The sequence below is a fragment of the Copidosoma floridanum genome, unplaced genomic scaffold (assembly GCF_036245765.1).
Source record: "Copidosoma floridanum isolate Cflo_tuat_1 unplaced genomic scaffold, Cflo_Japanese_pri ptg000030l, whole genome shotgun sequence".
Lineage (NCBI taxonomy): Eukaryota > Metazoa > Arthropoda > Insecta > Hymenoptera > Encyrtidae > Copidosoma > Copidosoma floridanum.
In genome coordinates this window covers 27,989,146-28,011,653 of record NW_028321907.1, presented here as the reverse complement: position 1 = coordinate 28,011,653, position 22,508 = coordinate 27,989,146, and positions in this window count along the sequence as shown.

Below are 22,508 nucleotides of genomic sequence, written 5' to 3'. Positions count from 1 at the left end.
GTTTTGCAGACTGCAAAAAAACAATGGGTTGTGGGGTCCATGGAAGAAGCAATTATAAGAACCTAAAACTAATTTCAAGTTTTATAGTTTTTGGCGATTGTTTATTAATATTACGTTATTTAAAAAATACTTAATTTCTTAATGCTGATTTATCATTTTATACTTATAAAAATTTATGTTTCGTACTTTTGCCGTCCCATTTTAAAGTAATTCTATATTTTACCATTTCATATGATTTATCAAACATTCTACGATACCAAGAAAATTTCTCGTTCAATTTTACTTTCAAATACTTCTGCCGTTCGATAACATAACGTTTATACATATTCCCTATCGGAAATTTCAACTATGCTACCTAGCTAAAAGGTTAGGACCTAACTACGCTGCCTCGCTAGGGCCAACGTAGACGTGTTATGGGACGTGAGGTTGGCACCACTTAGGGTCTAACTAGATATTTCGTATATATCACACTCTTTCTCGTAGATATAGATATACTTGTTGATTTCCTGTCTCATATGTATGTATGCGTGCGTGTGTGCATATATTTATATACATTTTTTAGTAAGTAAACATGAAAATGAGCTAAATTTTGGAGTAGACTATATTTTAAGTAGTCTAATATGTTTGTGAATTTATAACTTATTAAAATTATCGCGATTTTAAAATTTCTAAAGTCAATCAAGATAATCAAAGTGTTGTCAATGTAGATATGTTTTAAAATAATCAAAGCTCTATCCATTCATTACATAAAAAATATTTTAATTTGTTTAATTAATGGATTTTTTTTTAATTTGGAAAATTTCTGAAAATTGTATGGTAAAAAGTATTCTGAAACTTGTACCTATGTAAGTACATACAATTGCTGCATATGTATGTAGACAAACTAGGAAGCCTAGGTAGGGCCAAGCTTTTCCCCGTAACATAACACCACCATCTAACTTAATGCATTTGCCACACTAGGAATAAAGTATGCTAGTCCATCCATTTCATAATAAATTATTTAATTTCTTCAATTGATTTTCTATGGCTTGTGGTTAGCACACTAGCCCCCTAGCTGGAGATACTCGAAGAGTTGTGGGTTCGAATCCTGTTAAAAATTTTCGATGTATTTTTTTCGGGCTTTTTCGATGGGATGAGTACCCTGGTATGCCGAAATACCACTTATCTGGTTTTTACAACTAATAATCAATTATTCTGGTGATGTCTGGACCTCCAGGGGCTTCCTAACAAAAGGAAGGCTAACACCTGGCCAGCTTACCGGGTAACGTCTCTGTTGGTTATAAAAAGGTCGATACAGCAACTTAGATGGTTTATTAGAAAATATCTTTCCATTAAACCTGATAATAGCTGGGGTGTGCTTAAGATAGTCGCTGTGCCCTGTAAATAGGACTCAGTAGGATGGATGACCGAGTCGTCTGAGGAAAACTTTGCAAGGGGCCCGCATGAAAGACTCGTACACCGTGCAGTTAAGGCAAAAAATTGCAAGCAAAAAAGGTCTGTGATATGTCAAAAATTAAAAAGAGTCCTAGAAATTAAAATACCATACTAATTTCTTTAATTGACAGCTGTTTTCTTTAAATTAGGAAATGTTCTGAAAATTGTATAATAAATTATTCTGTAAACTGTACCTATATAGGTATATACAATTGCTTTTTACATATTTAGACAAACTAGGATGCCTAGATAGGCCCAAGCCCTTCTCCTGTAATATCACACCACCATCTAACGCAATGCATTTGCCACACTAGGACCAATGTATGCTAGCTATCGTGCTTAAGTAGAAAATTTCCGATCGAGTTATTTTTGACATTTTACTGGCTCATATGTTATCTTAAAAATGTATACTTTACCTGTTTTATTTTTGAGTGTCTTGTCCAATTTCACTTTTAAATTTTCGCGCCGTTCCTTGACGCAGAGAGACAGAAAGAGAAAAAAAGCGCGTGCGTATACTATTGTCGCTGTTAAGAGAGCGTGCGGTGATGGGAGGATGAACACGAACGAAGGAAGCAAGATAAAGCATGACGCTTTCTCCTATTTTCATTGAGTGAGGGCTCTACATAAGAAGCTTCACTTCAAACACAGTTATACGTAGCTCTGTCCACCTATCAGGCTGAGTGTGCAGCATTGAGTGATACATTATCTTTAGAATTCACTGTCACTAGTTCTGACCAACTTATTTCTGCCTATGACATTGAGGTGCGATAATAGAGCAGCTGAAGCTAGTAGTCAAGTTACTAACAGTAACCAGTTAAAACATATGACAGATGTGAAAGAAAATTATGTAAAAAAATGCGTAGCTATTGGGGGGATCTAGTTAAAGTCGAATGTATTAAGTCCCAGGAGCAGGTCGCTGACATTTTGATAAAACCTCTGCCTTATAAAACTCATGTTTAATTAACAAATCTGATAGTAAATAATTTTTATCATGCTTGCACGAAAGAATAGCTAGATAGGCTGATTCGGACAAGCTTCCAAGGAAGAAAGTGCTGAGTTTGAATTAGTGCGCCAGTCCATCAGCGTCTAATGATGGAGTGGCGTCCACCTATACTAAGGTTGCTCGTGAGCAGCAAAAAAAGCCCAATGCCGCTGCCTACTTCTCGTTCTACTTCTGTTATGTCTCTTGACCAGTTTGGTTATAAATTTTATCTTAAATTTTATTTTAGAATCTGTATATATACATGCAAGTGATCGCTAGAGAAGAGCCTTGATTAAAAAGCTTGAATTAACAGGTTAGAAGTACAGTGTAGTGTAACAAAAAGGTAATTACACTAAAGTATAATTTACACATGCATAAAAATAATAGCATTAAAATGTGTGTAACACTATGTAAAATTATGTAAAGATTACTTTTTTGCAACGTTGATCCATCGCAATTTATTAATTATTCAAAAATTAGTTGTTCCAAGCCGGCATTTGGGGATCTCAGTTTAAGTGTAAAAGAAAGTGTAAAACAACTCTTGATAAAAAAAAGCACGTTTGAACAGTTGGTCTACCTTGGCGCAAAGTTTTTATGGCCATTTTTCATTATTTTTCATGTTGACAACGTAATCCATCATTCAACTGGTGACAAGTAAATCGTAACTCTAACGAACTCTCGCTTGCCTGAGGCTGATGAGGCTGCCACAATAATGGTCAGTGAAACATCCTTGCATTAAACTAAGAAACAAAAATACTCCAGGTGTTATTATTTCTCAAACCTTGCCTCCAACGGATCACCGATCACCTTACTTCTCTATAAACAACATTGATCAGAGAATTTATACCCTTACGAAAAATTTGATAAATTATGCCTGTTTTGTATAAAAAATATCTCCTCTGAGTATATGCTGTCCAACTTGGCATAAGTATTGTATCAGAGAAAATAAGCATTCACAAAATTTGCATGAGTAATCAAGGCCTAGCTCTTTTTTTTGTCCTAGTAAAATTTTAACTTCACCTGACCACAATTATTTAGGGTACTACAAATCTGTTATAGCTCCCGGACAAATTTTTTTTCTTAAAATAATAAAGTAATATACTGTTTGTATACCAATCCGCTTTGTTCAATCTGATTATTGCAGTTACTGTTTAAGTTGATGGTGGCACTGATGTTTATCAGGATATAGGTAATTCTTATACACACTGGACAGATTGAGGCAAAATCTGACTGGCACATTTTTTATTTGTCTGAAATATTTTTTGTGGGTTCTGTATAAAAAAAATATACCTGTTCGAGGATTTTTTTTTTTTTTTTTTTTTCTTTTCTTAATAAAGGGTTAAAAGTTAGAGATTCGTGATTTTCGCCTTAAAGACTCATTTTCAAACACTCATAACTCTGGTTCTTTTTAAGCTGAAGTAAATTTTTTTTTTATTTTGAAGATAATATAGTAAGTGTTAAGAAAAAAATATTTATAATAAAATTTATAAACAATTTTATATTGTTATAAACAGTTTAAATGTTTAAATCGATTTTAACTATAGACCCAAAATTTAACTATTGTTTCATATAACCATCGTATTCTTCTTTAAATTTTTTATTAAAAACATGTTTTTAATTAATGGAGAAATTATCATTACTAGGAGAGATACATTAATTTATGTAGCATGGCACGTCGTATCGGCGCGTGGGCACCTCTATACGTCTTTCCTTCTAACATTGCATCGTTTTTCTCAATAACATTATTGGTTATCAAAATGATAACATATTAGTAAATGATAGAGTTGAATATTTTAATGTATTAGACACACACACACACACACACACACACACACCGAATGGGTGCTACTGACTCCTGCCAGTACACATAATATTTTGGTCGTATGCTAGCAAACTTTAAAGAACTACACATTATTGTCGGATACTGTTTTTTTAAAAATTCATACAGTCCTTTTAAATTATTCAAAATCAGACATTTTTGCATTTATATTTAGTGACCATCCACTGTCACGGAGACGAAATCTTTTTCACTGGGCCTAATTTGTGTGTGTTTATCAGATTGATAGAATTTTATTATACTGTTAATAACATCCACTCCTTAAGATAAATGGCTTTTGGGACTTGGATTGCCTGATATTCCTTTATCTTTAGAAATATTTTTTTCAAACAGTTATTATATGGCGAGTAGCTGTGGAAAAGTTTACCTGGATTTTCTGATTAGTCCAGTGTCTGAAAATAGTCAAAAATTTTACTTTATGACATCGATCTGTACTGGTTTTGAAACTTTCTTGTAAGGTTCTTAAAATTGCGACATCATCATCAACTTCATCAACATCATCTGAATCATCGATGTTGGCATGAAAAACTTTCTTTTTGATTGTCTCAGTAATTTTTTTAACTTTCTCCTCAGAATAATGTTTTTATTTGAATTTGCACTTTTTAATAGGCGATGATCCCAAGAAACGAAATTTTTTATTCAAACGATCAAGACTGGGCTCGTTTTTATGTGAATAAAAGTTGCGTAACGTTTAAGTTTCTTCGACGTAATAAAAAAAATGTATTTGTGCAGTTTTAATGAGGTTCTAATTTTTCATGCTAGTCAACTCTTTTGTGAATATGTTTCCGATTAGTGAACCCTGTGATGAAGTAAAATTTTTCTGATAACGTTGAGGAAGCTTAACATACCTAACAAAATAATGCATTTTTATATTCGTCGTATGATGTTCAATCTCTTTGTGCACCTCATGTAAGATTAAAGCTTTTTTTTATCACATTATCTTTTGTTACTTGATGTTATTTAAAAAACACTGAATGGTCTTCTATTTTAGGCTTCTCAAAAAAATTGAATAATTCAAAAGCTATATTTTGACCTGGCATTATCTTGAGTGATTCACAAATTTTTATAAGCTTATGGAAATCCTCACAAAATTTTTGTAATGATTTGTTATTCCTTTTTTTTTCTTTGCACCAGTTTTTGTTTGTTGGTACCACCTTCATTTTCCTTAATTAACCGTTAACTTTGAGCTAATGATTTCGGTGACATTTTTAATTATAATCTTATCTGAAAATTATGTATTTTTATTTGTTTTTACATAGTGATAAAAAAGGTTTGAACTATTTCAAAGAATATTTATTGGTTATACTATTTTAGGACAGAATAATTAATTCTACCAAATTCAAATCAGCCAACAGATATATGGTTAAAGCTCATAATGTAAGAACAAATATAGCACGTAAGCTTATAAAATATACCTTGATAAACATTTTTTGAGGGTGAATTGACATAAATGATCTAAATATTGCACGAACAGTATTTACTTCAATAGTTTAGCTGTCATTCGAACAATTAATTAGACGCTGTGCCATGTCTTCCACGTATCTTATACTTGTTATAAATCTGAAGTATTCATTTCAAACCGATGCACAGGCTGTGTCCTGTGCAGCAGATATTTGATAAAAATTCTTGCATGTTGACAAACGGCTTAGAGCAAACGTACATGCATACACTGGTAGCACAATCTGGCAGTGCGTAAGTCTGCACCTGGTCTGCTTCCGGGATCTTATGTTATTCTGATGCATGGAAAGTGCATAAGACGCTTTGCTGCAGATTTGTGCAAGATTAGTGTGCAGGTGAGTGTGCAAGACTCTTGCGTAAGAAGTGCACAAATCTGACGATCAGTCGAGTGCATTATCATTCTGACTTGACGCACTTCCACTTGCGGTAGATTTGCGTGTAGGCCAAAGCGCAAGACCCTTGCGTAAGAAGTGCACAAATCTGACGGTCAGTCGGGTACGTTATTTGTCTTGACTCAACGTACTCCCGATTGCGGCAGATTTGCGCAAGATTTGTGTGCACGTGAGTGCGCAAGACTCTTGCGTAAGAAGTGCACGAATCTGACGGTCAATCAAGTGCGCGTAATTTTTTTTATTCAATGCACTCCTTTTTGTTGGAGAATTTTGCAGAAGTTTTGTGGGACAATAATAAATACAAGCTTCTTTTACCACGGTTTTGACTTACTTTGCTTGTAATAACTTGTTTCTTACGTTTTTGCTCGCGCAGAAATTGTGAAGACATTTCTCAAGTAAGATTTTAACATTATAAATTTCTTGATATTTTTCCATATGTTTGTGGGAGACATTTATTTTTGTGCACTGATATTTTTTTATGTACAATCGGCACCGCAAGATTATAAATTACCTCTATATAAGAAAATATATTATGAAAGTATTATAAATACTCTAGTTTTTTTAACTCATTAAGGAACCTTTATTGTATCGGATAAAAAAAAAGTTTTTTTGGAAATCAGTTACTAATGTATTTTATAGTATTAGAAATAAAAATAGTTCATAATTAAAAAATGTATGTACATGTGTGCGTATGAATGTATGTGTGTATGTATGTGATCGGTCATTTCTGAGAGCCCTGTGGTCTGACTTCAATAATTTCGGGTTTAAACTTATTGTTTTTGCAAACTTATACCGGCTCGAAAAAAATTTTTGGTTTCACGCCTTATTAAGGTGGTTCTTCACCTAACCCATTTACTTAAACTTACAGGGAAACTTAGAGGGATTGTTATTAAAGTTATAAGGCATCTTCTCTTAAAATTTCAAGTCCCTTTATCAGGCAAATTTTTGAAAACAAGTCAGTCAAAAAATGCACTTTTAACATGTATTCTTATGTAGGTTACTTTTCCATACTACGATATCATGTAATATCTCATAAAGTAGACTTAAGATCGTAATAGAAAAAGTTTGTAGTGAAAGAAGAACTTTTCAGCTTTCTAATAATATAACAAAAGTTTGGGCTAATCAGGGAAATAGTATACGATATTTAATCGTAAACGAAATGTCTGCCGTGTAAACCGCGGCAACGTCTGCTTGAGTAGGAGCGTACATGCCATTTTCAGAACCTTGCGTCAAAAAAAAATTTTTTTATAACTCTTACTCTGACTTTATTAGCATGTTTATTTGTATGTTAATGCAATGATATTACAGTCAAGTGCCAGTACAACATATTTTATGTTCCAAATAATACGTTAATCGAAAATTAGAAAACCACAGGGTCCCGTGTCGCTTTGATACGGCACCATAGTGAAGAACCACCTTAAGGTTGATGCTGTTCGTTTTCAATTTTTGACACGGTTTTTTACCTTAGTAAAGGTTTCAACATTTTTTTTAACTTTTAAAATTATTTTGATTTCTTGAGTATAGAATCAACACTATTTTATATTTCCAATCTTTTTGAAAAGTTTTTTTATTACTTTGAATGTGTACAATAATAAAATTTTAAGATTTGTTGATGTATTAAGTAAACAACTATAGATAACAAATAAACGTAGGAGTGGCGTTGGCTCTGTGGCAAGCGTGTTTGTTACTGATACAACGCGGTTCTAGGGGTCGTAGGTTCGATTCCCGGTGAATGCAGATTTGTTCAAAAACTGTTTTTATCGAAAAAAGTCCCTACGTAACCCCGGCTGTTTTGGGGCGGGTTTTTCCGTGGAATTTTCCTCCAGAGTAATTTCAGAGTTTTTTCCTTGCCCCACAAGTCTTCGGGCCTGGGTGAATGCGAAACAGTATTAGGGCTATAGGTAGGGATTAGCGGATCCGATGCCAAGCTTGGGGCAGGGATCACCGGCCTTACATGCGAGGAGTGGTCCCTGAATTATGGGACTTCTCCGGGGATACTAGTTAGCCTGGATCCGATGCTTTAGCAGAGAGCGCTGGCTGAATCGGCGAGGAGTGGACGTCCTGTATTATGGCGTCCTCTCTGGGGAAAGGCTACACAGTGGCGAGTGGATCCAACGCACCAATGGTGCAAAGAGTGTCAGCTTAACTAGCAAGGTGTTCCCCGGGAGATACTCACACTGTGCCCATGGATTTAGGTATTGTAAAAAGGGTTGGAAATGGGTGTGGCAATACCCCCCACACATAGGTTGGGAGTGGGTGGCCCCGGTGACTAGGCCAGTAAGCTGTCGTGGTAACCTTGTAGAAAAAAAAGAAGAAAAAAACGTATTTACAGTTTTCTCTTGTAAAATTATTCAGATCAAAAGGATTAAAATAATAAAGTAGCGCGAAAAAAAAAGATATATTAGATTGTAAACATAAATAAAATATATACTTTAATGAAATTACTAGTTAACAAATTGATCCAAATATATTGCAAAATCAAATATTCAGCGGGTATTATGGCAGGAGTGTGAGGTGCAAATATAAATATTTGGGGTAAGGGTATGAGTGCTTCTTACAAGGAATACACCCTATAAACATATTGGAGAAAGCAAGCCAATTGTTCCTTACTTGGCAGTGTGTTTAATTAGAAAGACCAAGATATCGTTACAGAGGTGGGTTGAAATAACCAGTTAAGAAAATTGTAATCATTAAATAAAGAAACAGATATACGTGTATACAACGACAGTTACGAGAGCTTAGGGTTTTAAATAATTTACCAACATAAACAGTACATTTTTATCTAAACACTAACAGTATGTTTTTCGTTAAAAATTTCTTATGTTTTATACAAGAAAAGTTGTTATCAACAAAAATTATACCTGTAGATTATATTTTTGATAATGACATTGCAAATAAGTGTTGAGCTACAAATTCCTGAAAAAAAGTGGGAATTTAAAAAATACTGTTAAATATTTTTTATGGGAAGCAAGTACGAACCCATGATTTGTGCACTTCTTACGCAAGAGTCTTGCGCACTCACCTGTACGCAAATCTGCCGCAATCAGGAGTTTGTCGAGTTAAGACAATCAACGCACTCGACTGATCGTCAGATTTGTGAACTTCTTACGCAAGAGTCTTGCACACCCGTCATACATCAGAATTACGTGAGATCTTGGAAGCCGACTAGATGCAGACTTACTTGCAACATTCATAAAGTACGTAATAATATGTTTCAAATATTACTTGATGACATTTGTCTTTATCATAAATTTCTTAAAATAATTAATTGTATTTGTTTCTTCGTATTATTATTTTCTCGTATGCTTGTCTGAATAGTGTTTTATTTTCACGTCATTTAAGAAATTGTGTACAATAGAAATAAACAAAACAGTTTTAGATGGATGAAAATTTTCCGATGATATAAAAATTCTTCAAAATAACGAATGCAGCGTGATCAAGCGTGTTTGTAATATGTGTTGTTTTCAGAAATCCTAATTCGCCACCAATTAAGACATATTCAAAAATTCAGCAGTAATTTTTTTTAGACATTTTTTACACATTAAAGGCCAATATAGACCCCAGATCCCTAGCATCGTAAAACCACTCTACTTTTCTCTACGCTCTCTTTCTCTCTCTTTCTTTCGTGTTTCTTGGCATCAGCAAATAAACTTACTATGGAGTACGGATCTTTCGCTGACCTCGTAGCCACCATTTGGCCACGATTTTAACTTGTGCAAAAGTTATGACACGAGTTAGCCAATATCAACTTAAATTGCAAGTTAAAAAATTTTTTTTCATAAACATTGCAATTTTATTTCTGATGCCTTTCTTTGTTTTGGAAATTCATTACCATGTAGTATCTGAATATAGTTCACGGATTTTAATTTAAAACTATATCATTGAAGCATATTTTGCTAATATTGGAAAATACCACTCACCACCGAAATTAACGAACACATAAGACAATTAAATTATCTAAACGAATGGTACATTAGATTTTTGATAATTTTGTTTACCATTGCGCAGGTGTGTGATGATCTTGAATTGATTTAAGATTTCTTGTTTTGATTATATAAAAAAGACTGTGATTATGAAATTTTTTTGCATTATACTTCGAATTTAATAAAATATGCTAGTATGTATGTTGTAGGATTTACATTTAAAACGACTTTAACTGTGGAAATCTTTAGTAATTTATTCTTTACGGTGGGCTTATTATCTTATGTAAAAATTAATTAGTTTAAATATTTTTTGTATGTTGTAATGATTCATGTTTATATATTACATGAGACTTTTAACTGCTCCTATTTTCGTCCGAGGCGTCGATTTATCTGCATTGCGCCCAATGCAAAAGCTTTTGATGAGCAGTTCATATTAAAATATTTTGTGGATAATAATATAATTAATTAAGTTGCCCCCGATGTTATTCCTTAGACTCGAAATATTATACGTATGTTTGTAGGTATAACAAAATTTAAAAATAGTTTAAACTACTTACTGCACTACGCACGCATCGAATTTCATGTACCAAATGCAGCGAATATCAGAAAATGTAAAAACTTTTTATAATATACTATAATATACTACTTGAAAGTTACGGGTTAAGAAAACGCACAATATGATTTAAATAAAGGTACATTAATGTTGTACAGCTTCAAGGAAAATATTTTTTCATGGCGGAAAAGTTGATCGTTTTGTGTAAAGCTTCACAATAGCTAGCTCGTGGTCTGTGTTAGATAGAAAAAATTTTTTAGACAGAAAAACAATCGGTATCCTCTTCAATTAAATACATTTACGTGAGTCATTTTCCGAAAAATATGTCAATTGGCTTTTGTGAAAAAAAAGAGAAAAACAGAGATCACCCAAGCTGGGCATTCACGAGAATGTCGTTTGAAATAAGGTTTCCTTGTTAATGGTTATTTAAAACCAGAAGAGGACGTGAATGCCAAGGGGATCGTTTTCCAATTTTACGGATGTTATTTTCATAGGTGCTGATGTTATGACCAAACTTATTTAGAGCATGGTTTTACCCATTTTATTATAGTGTCATTTATGGATCTCTTAGGATTCAGCTCGTGAGCTTTCTTTAGTCTTTTTAGTTACGTAAAAATTATTTATTTAAATAACATGAATAATTTTAGTTAATGGATTTTTTTTTTAAAGCGACAAATTTTAAGTTTTAAAATTATGTAAGAGATCACCTTATGACTCGTAACATCATTTTGAACCCTTAGTATGGTAGAATTACCCAAAATTCATATTAATATCCCAAAAGTTCTGACTAGCTCGAAAAAAATTGAGTAGTAGTTTCAATGCAAAGTAATAAATTGACATAAAATAAAACTAGTAAAAATGTCAGCAAGAGCCCCTCAAAAATGGCCAAAACATGTTTTTCACGTCTAGAAGAAAACCGATAAATCGAACATATAAAAGTGTTGTGTGAAAAAGATATGCAATTTTAAGACGAACGTAATGAGTCGCATCGGGTTCAAATCGATTCAGCCGTTTCTTCGAGTAAATCGCAGAAACCTCCATTTAGAGTCATTTTTTTGAAACTCAATTACTCGCGTTCTGTACAATATTTGGAGATGAAATTTGGTCACAAGACAAATATTATAGTCCTTAACATGGCCATTATAGTAATAAGGCATGAGGATACACATCTAATTGTATGATACAAATCCATACTTAAATCAAAAATAATGGTGAATCTCTAATATTTTATTTCAGAGTAAGCATCTAAGGTGGGGTCCAAAATCTCGAGAAAGGAAATTCAAAGTGATCAGTGATCCGTTGAGGGCGAAATGTGAGAAAATAAATAAATACAAGTGAAGTGTATTTAAATTTTCTTGCGTTGATTTATTAATGCGCAACGTTTTGCTGACAATATGCGTCAGCCTCATCAGGTGCAGGTACGCGAGAATTCGTAAGTTTGGTTGACGTACTCGTCACCTGTCGTGCTATCGACTGACAAAAGTTTTTGCGCCTGATGAGGCTGACGCATATTGTCAGCAAAACGTTGTGCATTAATAAATCAACGCAAGAAAATTTAAATACACTTTACTTGTATTTATTTATTTTCTCACATTTCGCCCCCAACGGATCACTGATCACTTTGAATTTCCAAATTCACCAGAGGGCACTGATATATACTAACAAACCTCGAGAAAGGAGTTGAATTTCGAGCAATTATACGAATAACATGTTACGAAACTTATGATTTCGCAATACTACATTAAAAAATTTTCAAATTATTATAAATGATATTTTTGTACTGACAAAAACTTGACGTGAGTAGTTTTACGATAAATAATAATGTATCGTTATTATAGTACTACATTTATTAAAATACTAGTTAAAATTTCAAATACATATAAAACCAATGAAGATAAAGTAATAATAATGAAAAATCAAAAATTATGTGAGAAAAACGTTTAATGATCAAATTTGTTACTCATGCATGTATACCTACATGTATCCCTTACACAAATAAGTAAAGTAATATTATTTAGAAATACGAAAAAAATACACGTTGATTCTCAAGAGATGGCGTTAGGTACTTTACTGCTTGGATCTAAGAGAACTTGCAGCAAGCCAGAGACTGTATTAGAAAATTTTAAATATATATATATATATATCCTTATATTATACAGTCGTAAGAGTTAGAGCGAGGTTTTGCTCCCCCCAGCTCCCCCCCAAATAAGGTAGTGTTTCTTTCATTTTCTTGCATTTTTCGAGTAATCCTACTTTTTCGTTAGCTCCCCCCCACCTCCCCCCCGCTCCCCTCGCTTCCCCCAGCTCCCCCCCAGCTTCCCCATGTATAATGTTAATTTATTCGTAAAGCCTTATATATTAACTGTTACAAGTGGTCTAATTTTCACATATAATTTTATTTGACCATAACAAAAGATTTTGTTACAATTATCTTACTTACGATATTTATTTTAATTACATACTCTAAAATGTCTTTTTAGGTGCCCTGCTCTTACATAACCTTTTCCACAATTTTGACAAATATTTTTTTTAACATTTTTTTCATGACTTCAAATGTCTCTGTAAGTGATAATTTCTTTTGAAACTTTTTTCGCATTTAATACACTTTAAATTTTTTTCAATGTTTTGGCATTCCTTTGTGTGACGCAAATAGTTTTTCTTGTCTAATATTATAATGCTACACAGATCACATACAAACAATTTTTTTTTGTGAATTTTTTCGTGCAATGATAGACACTCTTGGTTTGAAAATTTTGAGTTACGTTTGTCACACTGATAAAATTTTGCATCCATGATGGTGTATCTGAAAACATGTAACAAAAAACGGATTGTTTGTGATTACATAAATCTGGGTATTAGAAGGTTGTCACGTACAGTATGTATGGAACATACTACGTGGGATGAGCTTCAGCTATTAGTATTAGGAAGGAGCACAAGTGGGGGAAGAGAGAGCATAAAAAGGCCCGCAGCAGTGGCCACAGGGCTCTTGAACGTCGGGACTAGAAGGAGGTGAGTCGCGATAAGTCACCCGGGACCGCAAAGCGCCTTCCCTCAAGGAATATAGCAATAAAGTGATTGATTGAGTTTAACTGCCGCGTTGTTATTAAGCACCCCGAACCTTTAGAATCCTACGTAACAGTTTTGGTGCTAAGTGTGGGGTAGGTTTTGTCGCGAAATAAAATTTTTTTTTACACGTGATATTTCGGAATTTTCGGGCAACAATCGGGAAGCACACATAGTGCAGTGCAACAACAGGCGCAGAAAATTCAAGGCAGTCACCTGCAGCTACTATCGAGTAAGGAAGGACTAGGGTCAACATCCAGTTTTAAAAGGAACTATCGTAAAGAGGATGACTTGGAGTATATTGGCGTTCACCGTCTTGTGCCTTCTTTCAGAGTAAGTAATAATTCTATTTATCATCCCAAATATATATACTTATTGTCCCTCGGGTTTTTAGCTAAGGAAACGACGTACAATATAAAATAATACTTAACCCGAATACGGCTAGTTCCGCTCGTTTTAGAAGCCAGTAAAATAGAAATACAGAATCGGAAATAAAATAAGGATCCTTTTTTTTTATTATTTCTTCGTGCGTGGACTGAAAGCAACTAATATAATTAAGCTCACATCACTCTAATATAAAAAAAAGGGGGAAGGAAATAATGATGTCCGACTACGGGGAGGAGATTGATAACGGTACGAATGGTTTAAACGAAACTTTTTCCATGACACAGGAAGATTCAGATACAATAACGGTTATGCTTGAACACGACCCCGAATCGTATGCACTCTATGAGAAGATGGATAAGAAAAATCAAGTTCTTATGTTAAAGATATTTAAAAATTTAAAACCAAAAATTTCATTTAAGAAAAATCCTAATACAAAATTAGCAGAGCCAACGAACGAAACAGCAGAAATAGAGATGTTGGAAATGGCACCAGAAAAATCAGAATTAAAAGAGAATGCGATTAAGGAGAACATAGGGGTAGACAGGAAACGTGATCAATTAGGCGTGGAAGGGCTAGGCAAAACGAGTTGGCAGGAAAAGTATACCAAACGGCAAGAACAAGAAAATACAAACAGTGAACAACCTTTTATACCATTCTGCGATTGGCCACCTCTGCATTCAAATGACAAAAATTATAACTACTATACATCAAACAATAGGACAGATAGGCTGAGGTTTGGATACGAAGAAAATCATAATGACGTGTATACAAATACAGAATATCTTTTCCCTGCATGTGACCGACCAACCGAGCTGCCGATAAATAATCAGGCAGAATCTTTTCAAAGGACACAAAGTAACATACGTGATATTCCTCAGCATCAAACCATGCAATTTTTTCCTAGTAATAGGCAACAAACAGGGGTACCGTTAGCCTTAGGCTCGAATCTTAATATATTAGGCTACCTAAACAACGCAGTAAATGGTATACCACTGTATAATGGAGACCCCGTGCAGTTCCCCTTATTTGAGCAAATGGTAAGGATGATAAAGGGAACAATACCTGCCCAGTATGAAAAATATTTTATAGGACTTTTGGGAAATAAATTGCGAGGCATAGCGGACGATCAATTCTGCACGCGATTATCGTTATTTAATTCGATTGACGAACTTCTGTCGGCTCTATCACGAAGATTCAATAAAATAGGAGGAATAGAGACACTTGCAGCGGAGCTTAAAACTGTCACGCAATGGAATAACGAATTAATTATGGAATATTGCGGGCGAGTCCAGCGACTACACAATGGAATCATGATGGCACATGAGGCGAACCCATACTCGACGCGGGCCGAGAAAGACGCGTCAAAAAAGAGATCAGACAGTGAAGCAGTGAGGCAGTTTCTGTACGGATTAAAGGCACCGTATAACTGGAACGTCGCAGGGTTCCAACCAAAAACGCTAGAGGAGGCTATTGAAGCTGCCATTACTGTAGATAATGAATTAAGCCTCCGCCGCTCAATGATAGTGCAAAAGAGCAGATTGAGAGCAAATAACGCCGAGAGACGGTATGACGCCATGGTGGGCCTTATCGGTAGCGACGCACCCGTGGGGAAGTCAGATACGGACGAGTGGGACGGTGTGGCTGATGTAAAATACTGTTCGTATTGTCGAGAGCACGGCGCCCATTCTACTAGTGGATGTGAAAAATTGTGGCAAGATGCAAAAAAAGGAATAATAAAAAATCCTAACGTTGACGAAGAACCAAAAAAAGAAACAATAGAAGAAGAAGGATGGTATGATAGGAAGGTAGCGTATAATGATTATCACCGTCGGTATGGAAACAATAGGATTTTTGATAGACAACAAGGGAATAATGGTAAAAGGCCTTACAACCAAGGGAATCGCTACCAGGGAAGAAAATATAACTATGATAGTAATAATTATTATAACAATAATAATAACAGTAATAATTATGGTGGAAATAGTTACAATGACAGAAAAGTAGGTCATAATTATAATAGATATGACCACAGGAAGGACGATTATCGGGACAGGCAAAATAACCAATACTCCAATCAGGATAATCGCAGGGATGATTATAGGAGAGATAATCTTAATAGTCGAAGTGCGAGGGTAAACAGCTCGAAAACCGGGCATTTAAACTCGCAGGATGTTCGACGCGATCCCCAATCGTCGGGCATGACAAAGCAATAAATGAAGAAATTTATGAGAGGAAGTTAGGAGTGTTAGAGGAGGGTATGGATAATGACAAGCATAAGGTATCGGAGACTTATGCCACGACGCGTGAAAATTCTAAAGCTGAGGGAAAAGATGAGCAGCAGCTATCTCGCACAGTGAAAATAAATTTATCGAAAATAGGATACACACCACCCACAGTAATTCTAAAAAGCCCTTATATAAACGAAGGTGCGACATTTTATGCCGATACGGGCGCGGAAATTTCAATAATTAAAGAGAATTGTCTCGATATTGGAGTAGCGGTAAATAGTAGGGAAAAATTAAAAATAAAAGGCGTAACGCACGGAGCTCGCCAAACTTTGGGATCTATAAGATTACCCCTAGAAAACTTTATGTGTACCCTACACGTAGTCCCCCATGACTTTCCCATAGAGGTAGAAGGAATCATAGGATGGGATATTTTTAAGTTGTATAACGGTCAGATAAATGCCGAAGACAATACACTTAAATTGAATGGAAGGAGAATTCCGCTACGAGAATCAGAAAGTTTTGAAATTGTGCCGAAGACGAGGCAAGTTATATATGCGTATATAAAAGAGTCGCACAGGAAAATTAAAGTGGGCTGGGTCCCACTACAAAAGCTTACAGAGGGTATTTTGTTCGGTAATTTTATCGCAACGAACAATAATGGTAGGGTGTATGCCGAATGTCTAAATATATCAAATGAAATAATAAATGTACCAGTCCCAGTGGTGGACCTTTTAGAGTGCGAGACGACGAAGAAAGCTGACTCATCGGACGTCAATGGGGATGACGTAGAAGCATTAGAAAGAGCCTTTGTACGGATGTTTAGAGAAACTGGAAACCCTGAAGAGAATGAAAAACTAGGCGATGAGATAAGAAACGACGCCAGCTGCACATGTTCGAAGAAAAATATCGTGGGAAACGTGGGTTGTGATAAGGACGGCCGTGACAACGAGAATACTCAAATACTTGAGGAAAACATTAAAACAGACGTCCTAAGTTGCAGGAAAGAGCGAGTCGACAAAATAATGGAGTTAGTCGACATATCGGGGTGCAACGAAGAAGAGAAAAAACATGTGCGAGGGCTTATAGAGATTGACCCGTACGTTTTTGGACTCGACGGGGAAAAACTGAAAGCGACAAATCTTTTAAAACATAAAATAAACACGACTACGGATAAACCGATAGTAACGAAACGGTATAGATATCCGCCAGCTGTGAGAGAGCAAATGAAAGTTGAAATTAAGAAATTACTCGAACAAGGCATAATAGAGCCTTCAGAGTCACCGTACAGCTCAAACATGTGGATCGTACCTAAAAACGCAGGACCGGATGGCGAAAAGCGCTGGCGGGTAGTAACGGATTTCAGGCAACTCAACGAGATAACAATGGGCAGTTGTCATCCACTCCCCTTCCAGAGCGATATACTGGAACATCTGGCGACAGCACGCTATATTACAGTGGTAGACTTGAAGCAGGGATTTTTTCAAGTCGAAATACATGAAGACGATGCTCATAAAACAGCGTTTTCGGGACCGGATGGGCATTACCAGTACAAAAGAATGCCAATGGGTTGCACGGATTCTCCGAATACGTTTCTAAGAGCAATAACGCTTGCACTGGCAGGGCTGCAGGGCCATGAGGTAGAGGTATATTTAGACGATATAATGGTGTTCGCGTCCAATCTTAAAGAACATCGCAAACGCTTTATAAGATTGTTAGAGCGATTGTCAAGGGCAAATCTTACAATTGAGCCAAAGAAGTGCCAATTCTTAAAACGTGAAGCAAAAGTGTTAGGCCATATTGTAGAGAATGGTGAAATAAAAACGGATCCAAAGAAAATCGAGGCTGCAAGAAAATATCCAAAGCCTACAAATGCAAAGAAAATCAAACAATTTCTTGGATTTGTTGGATATTATAGGAGATTTATTAAAGGATACGCTAAAATTGCTCAACCGCTGTCGAGGCTTCTGAAAAGAGGTACAGAGTTTAAATGGGAAGAGCAGCATGAACAAGCATTCAAATCGCTCGTAGATGCACTTTGCAGCGAGCCTGTACTTAAAGCACCCGATCTAGAAAAACCATTTGTGGTGACAACGGATGCATCTGACTATGCCATTGGGGCAATATTGAGTCAGGGAGAAATAGGAAAAGACAATCCGTGCGAGTATGCCTCTAGATGCCTAAAGGGCAGCGAAATTCGATACCCTACGTACGATAAAGAATTGCTCGCAATAGTATATGCAAAAGAGCAGTTTCGACCCTATCTATTTGGCAGAAAGTTTACAGTGGTTACGGACCATGAGCCTCTTAAACATTTTCACTCATCAAAGAAGCCAGATATAAGATTTAATAGGCTTAAAGCTGAATTAAGGGGCTACGAATTTGACGTTGTTTATAGACCAGGAATAGCCAATAAGGCACCGGACGCACTGTCCCGAAATCCGATCATAGAGGATGGAGAGAAAAATCCTGAACTACCGCGACGAGAGTTATATGAACTTGCTGAAGAGCAGGAGAGAGATGGTCATGGTGACATAAATGCGCCACCCGCACGAATATTCAAAATGCGGACAAGAAGAGAGAGAAACATAATAAGAAAGGATAAGAAATGGCAGATAGAAATATCTGATTCAGACGAGTCGAACAAAAAGGTAGAAAGGAAAAAGCCTCGCAAGACGAATAACTCGGATGAGTTGACGGTCAATGAATACAGCGACGCTGATTCAGAATCAGAGTGGCCGGTGGCAAGTGAAAATATAGAGAGTAAAGGAGCAAAACCACATAAGAAACAAGGGAAAAGAGGCAGGCCGCGTAAACAGATAGTACAGATCGCAGAAGGGAATAAGGGGAAAAATATTCAAATAGGATCCTTAAACAATGGCGAAGAACAAATCCTATCACAGGGTCCGACGGAGTATAAATTAGCTTACATATGCAAAGAAGAAAATTTGAAAAAAGGGGTGGGAATAACAAGCACACCGTATTTAGAACTAAAAATACAACCGAAGGTGCAACGAAAAAATCGCAAAAGACAATTGGATACGCTGCATAGGCACCCGCCAAATTTTTCAGTAACACCGCAAATAGAAACTGTGTCGAAGGAAATTATCATAGCGAACTGTGACTCACCGGTGGCTTTAAAAGGAAAATCCGAGCCGGTAAAACATTGGGGATTCCAACTAGCCGCAGCTAGCCTAGCGAATGAGGAAGGTAAAGAGGAAGAAGAAACTGTAGGTACAGAGATCATAGTCATAAATGCGAATAATGATAAGCACGGGGGACACCAGCAGGCACAGGAAGGCCTGGTTACAGAGTTGATCGGAAAGAGAGAAAGAATGCTTGACCCTATAGATACCATAGAGATGGTGAGTTCGGATGCAGGTATCTCAAGCAGAAATGCGAATAAAGGAGAGAAGGAGAATAACCGATGGGCCCAAGCTCACGCGCAAAGTGGGCTCCAAGAGAGTAACAAGCAGCAACAGAAAATACCGAATACGGTCGAAGGGGACCGACCGACGCCGAAGGAAGGGGCACAAAGCAGACCGTCTAGTGAGAGTGTAAGCGAGAAGCAAATAAATGAATCACGACGGGGTACACAGACGAAAGAAAGTCCAGAAAAAGGGACGAAAGTAAACAAAAAGATCGGAGCGTTACTTAATAACTCAATAGATAACTTCCAAGCGAAAGTTAGACTAGATGTTAAGCGCCGAGACTTTAAAGGCAAGCCGGGAATCAGAATAGACGCTTGGGAATCCGATACTATCACCGACCGACTTCTGAGCGATCCGACGGTAAGTACAGATAATGATACAAACATATCTCAACAGCCCTCGAAGGAGAGAACGGGCTCAGGGGATAGAGAGAAATTCTTGAGCGAGGAAGATACCCCGTGTGAATCACCACAGATAAATGAAAACCCATCGGGGAATGAAAGAATAAGAGGGGTAACGGACGATTATACCGATGAAGGTAATAAGCTTGAAAGTAAAACAGGAGGCGGAAATGTAGCCGAACGGAATTTAGAACAAAACTGCATGGAGTCGAATAAAAATTTAAAACTCATCGAAGAACTTCCGGTAGAAATACCAGGTAATTGCTTATTCGACTCTCTTATTTTTTCCTGTGACTTGCAATTGACGGCGCGAGAACTCCGGGATGTACTACAAGGTTCGAAGTGGAAAAATATATGTGTTGACCCGGAGGAGGTAGGAAAAATCCTGCAGTCCAATACAGAATATGGTAATGATGATTGCATATTGTTGTTCGCACAAGAGTTCAGGAAGAATATTTGTATACATCTACAGGGTACTAAGAGGGGAAAAAAGTGTGAAATTTTCGAAAGTTTCACGATTAATGCCAATGAGGAATATGTACACTTGCATCTCTTCAACAACCACTTCAGGCCACTCGTTGCCGCATCCCGGCATAGCGAGGAGGAACAAAGCCCGGTGGAAAGGGAATCGCGGGTTAGTGACGAATCGGGCGCCAATATAAATTGGAAAAGTGAAGTAAACGAATCATGGAAAGGAAAAGAGGAAGGAGTTAAAGAAATAGAGCGTAATAAAAGTGACTCCATGGATGAGGAAGTTTATGAAGATGGGGACACGCCCCCACCTGATCCACCACCACCCCCAGACTCTTCAAGTAGTTCAGACTTACTAAACAATGAGAGTGATGAGGGGGCTGGTTTAAACAAGGCCAGACTGGAGTCGGAAAGCGAACCAGAGGAAGCAGACCTTCAAAAAAAAGTATTATCAAACCTCCCACAGCTAAAAAAGTACAGAGTATGCAGGACACGGTTGCCACATGAAAAACCACCGTGGCTACCGGGAAAAGAAACAGACATACAGCCATTCCAAAGAATGCATCGAGCAAAGGATCACCCATTTCATTATCTAGATAACCTAGCATTCGCGACGGTAACAGAAAGTGTGCCTGATACGGAAACAATAGACGCCCTATATGAGCGCGGATACATAGATCCAATAGCCCTAAATAATGAAAAAAAGATGGTTGGTGACGTCATGAGAGCAAATGTGAGAAAGGTCGCGGTAATGCGAATGTATATTAAATCACACTTTGAAGATACGGCGCTAAAATCGGACATCAAGAAATGCATTACGTCACTCAAGGCACTAGTAATGATAAATAAAATAAAGTCTATAGGCGTGATACGTGACTTGGCAATACTCAACATGAGCCAATGGATCTACTTCGTGGAACAATTTGAGGAAACTTTCAAAAACCTCAAGGTCACAGCGACCTTTTACATGAACACCTTAGTTATACCACCAGTGGATCAAAGATATAAGGTTATTAAGGAGTATCACGAATCAACAATCGGGGGTCATAAAGGAATGAATAAAACCTACAATAAGATAGCAAGGGACTATTATTGGAGGCACATGAGGGCCGATGTAAGGCAATTTATACTTGGATGCAGATCATGTCAGACTAAGAAACTAGTGCGCGTAAAAACAAAGCAAGCTATGCTCGTTACAGATACGCCCAGCAGACCGTTTGAAAAAATCTCGATTGACTATTACGGACCAATTAATAAGCCTTCAACAAACGGCTATACACATATTCTGTCAATACAGGATTGGCTAACCAAGTTTATTGTATTAATACCGGTACAAAGAGCAACAGCTGAAGAAACGGTAAGAGCCTTAACGAATAAATTTTTAGCATACTTTGGAGCGCCAGAAAAATTATTATCAGACCGAGGAACGCATTTTATGAACAAAACGATGGACGAGTTTACGCGATTATTCAAAATTGAAAAACTTGGGAGCACGGCATTTCATCCTCAGAGCAACGGGGCAATTGAACGCATGCACCACGTTTTAACAGAATACTTAAAAGCCTACATTAGCGAGACCGAAAAATGGGACGAACTATTGCCGTTGTGTATGCTTGCTTACAATACGTCGGAACACGAGAGTACAGGCTACACACCCTACGAGCTTATATTTGGTCAGCAGGCAAAACTCCCGTCAAGCTTCAAGAGGCCAGAGGTGGGTCAAACATATACAGAGTTACTGCTGCAAATAACGGGGACACTCGCGCAATTACGATCGTTGGCAGCAATGACCCAAACACAGAACAAATACAGATCAAAGTACTATTATGATAGGGCGCTGAACACGAATTTTTTTATGGAAGGTGAGATGGTGTATGTACTAAAAGAGCCATCTAAAGGGAAATTTGATAACCAATACGAGGGCCCTTACGAAATAGTCGGCATAGATTAC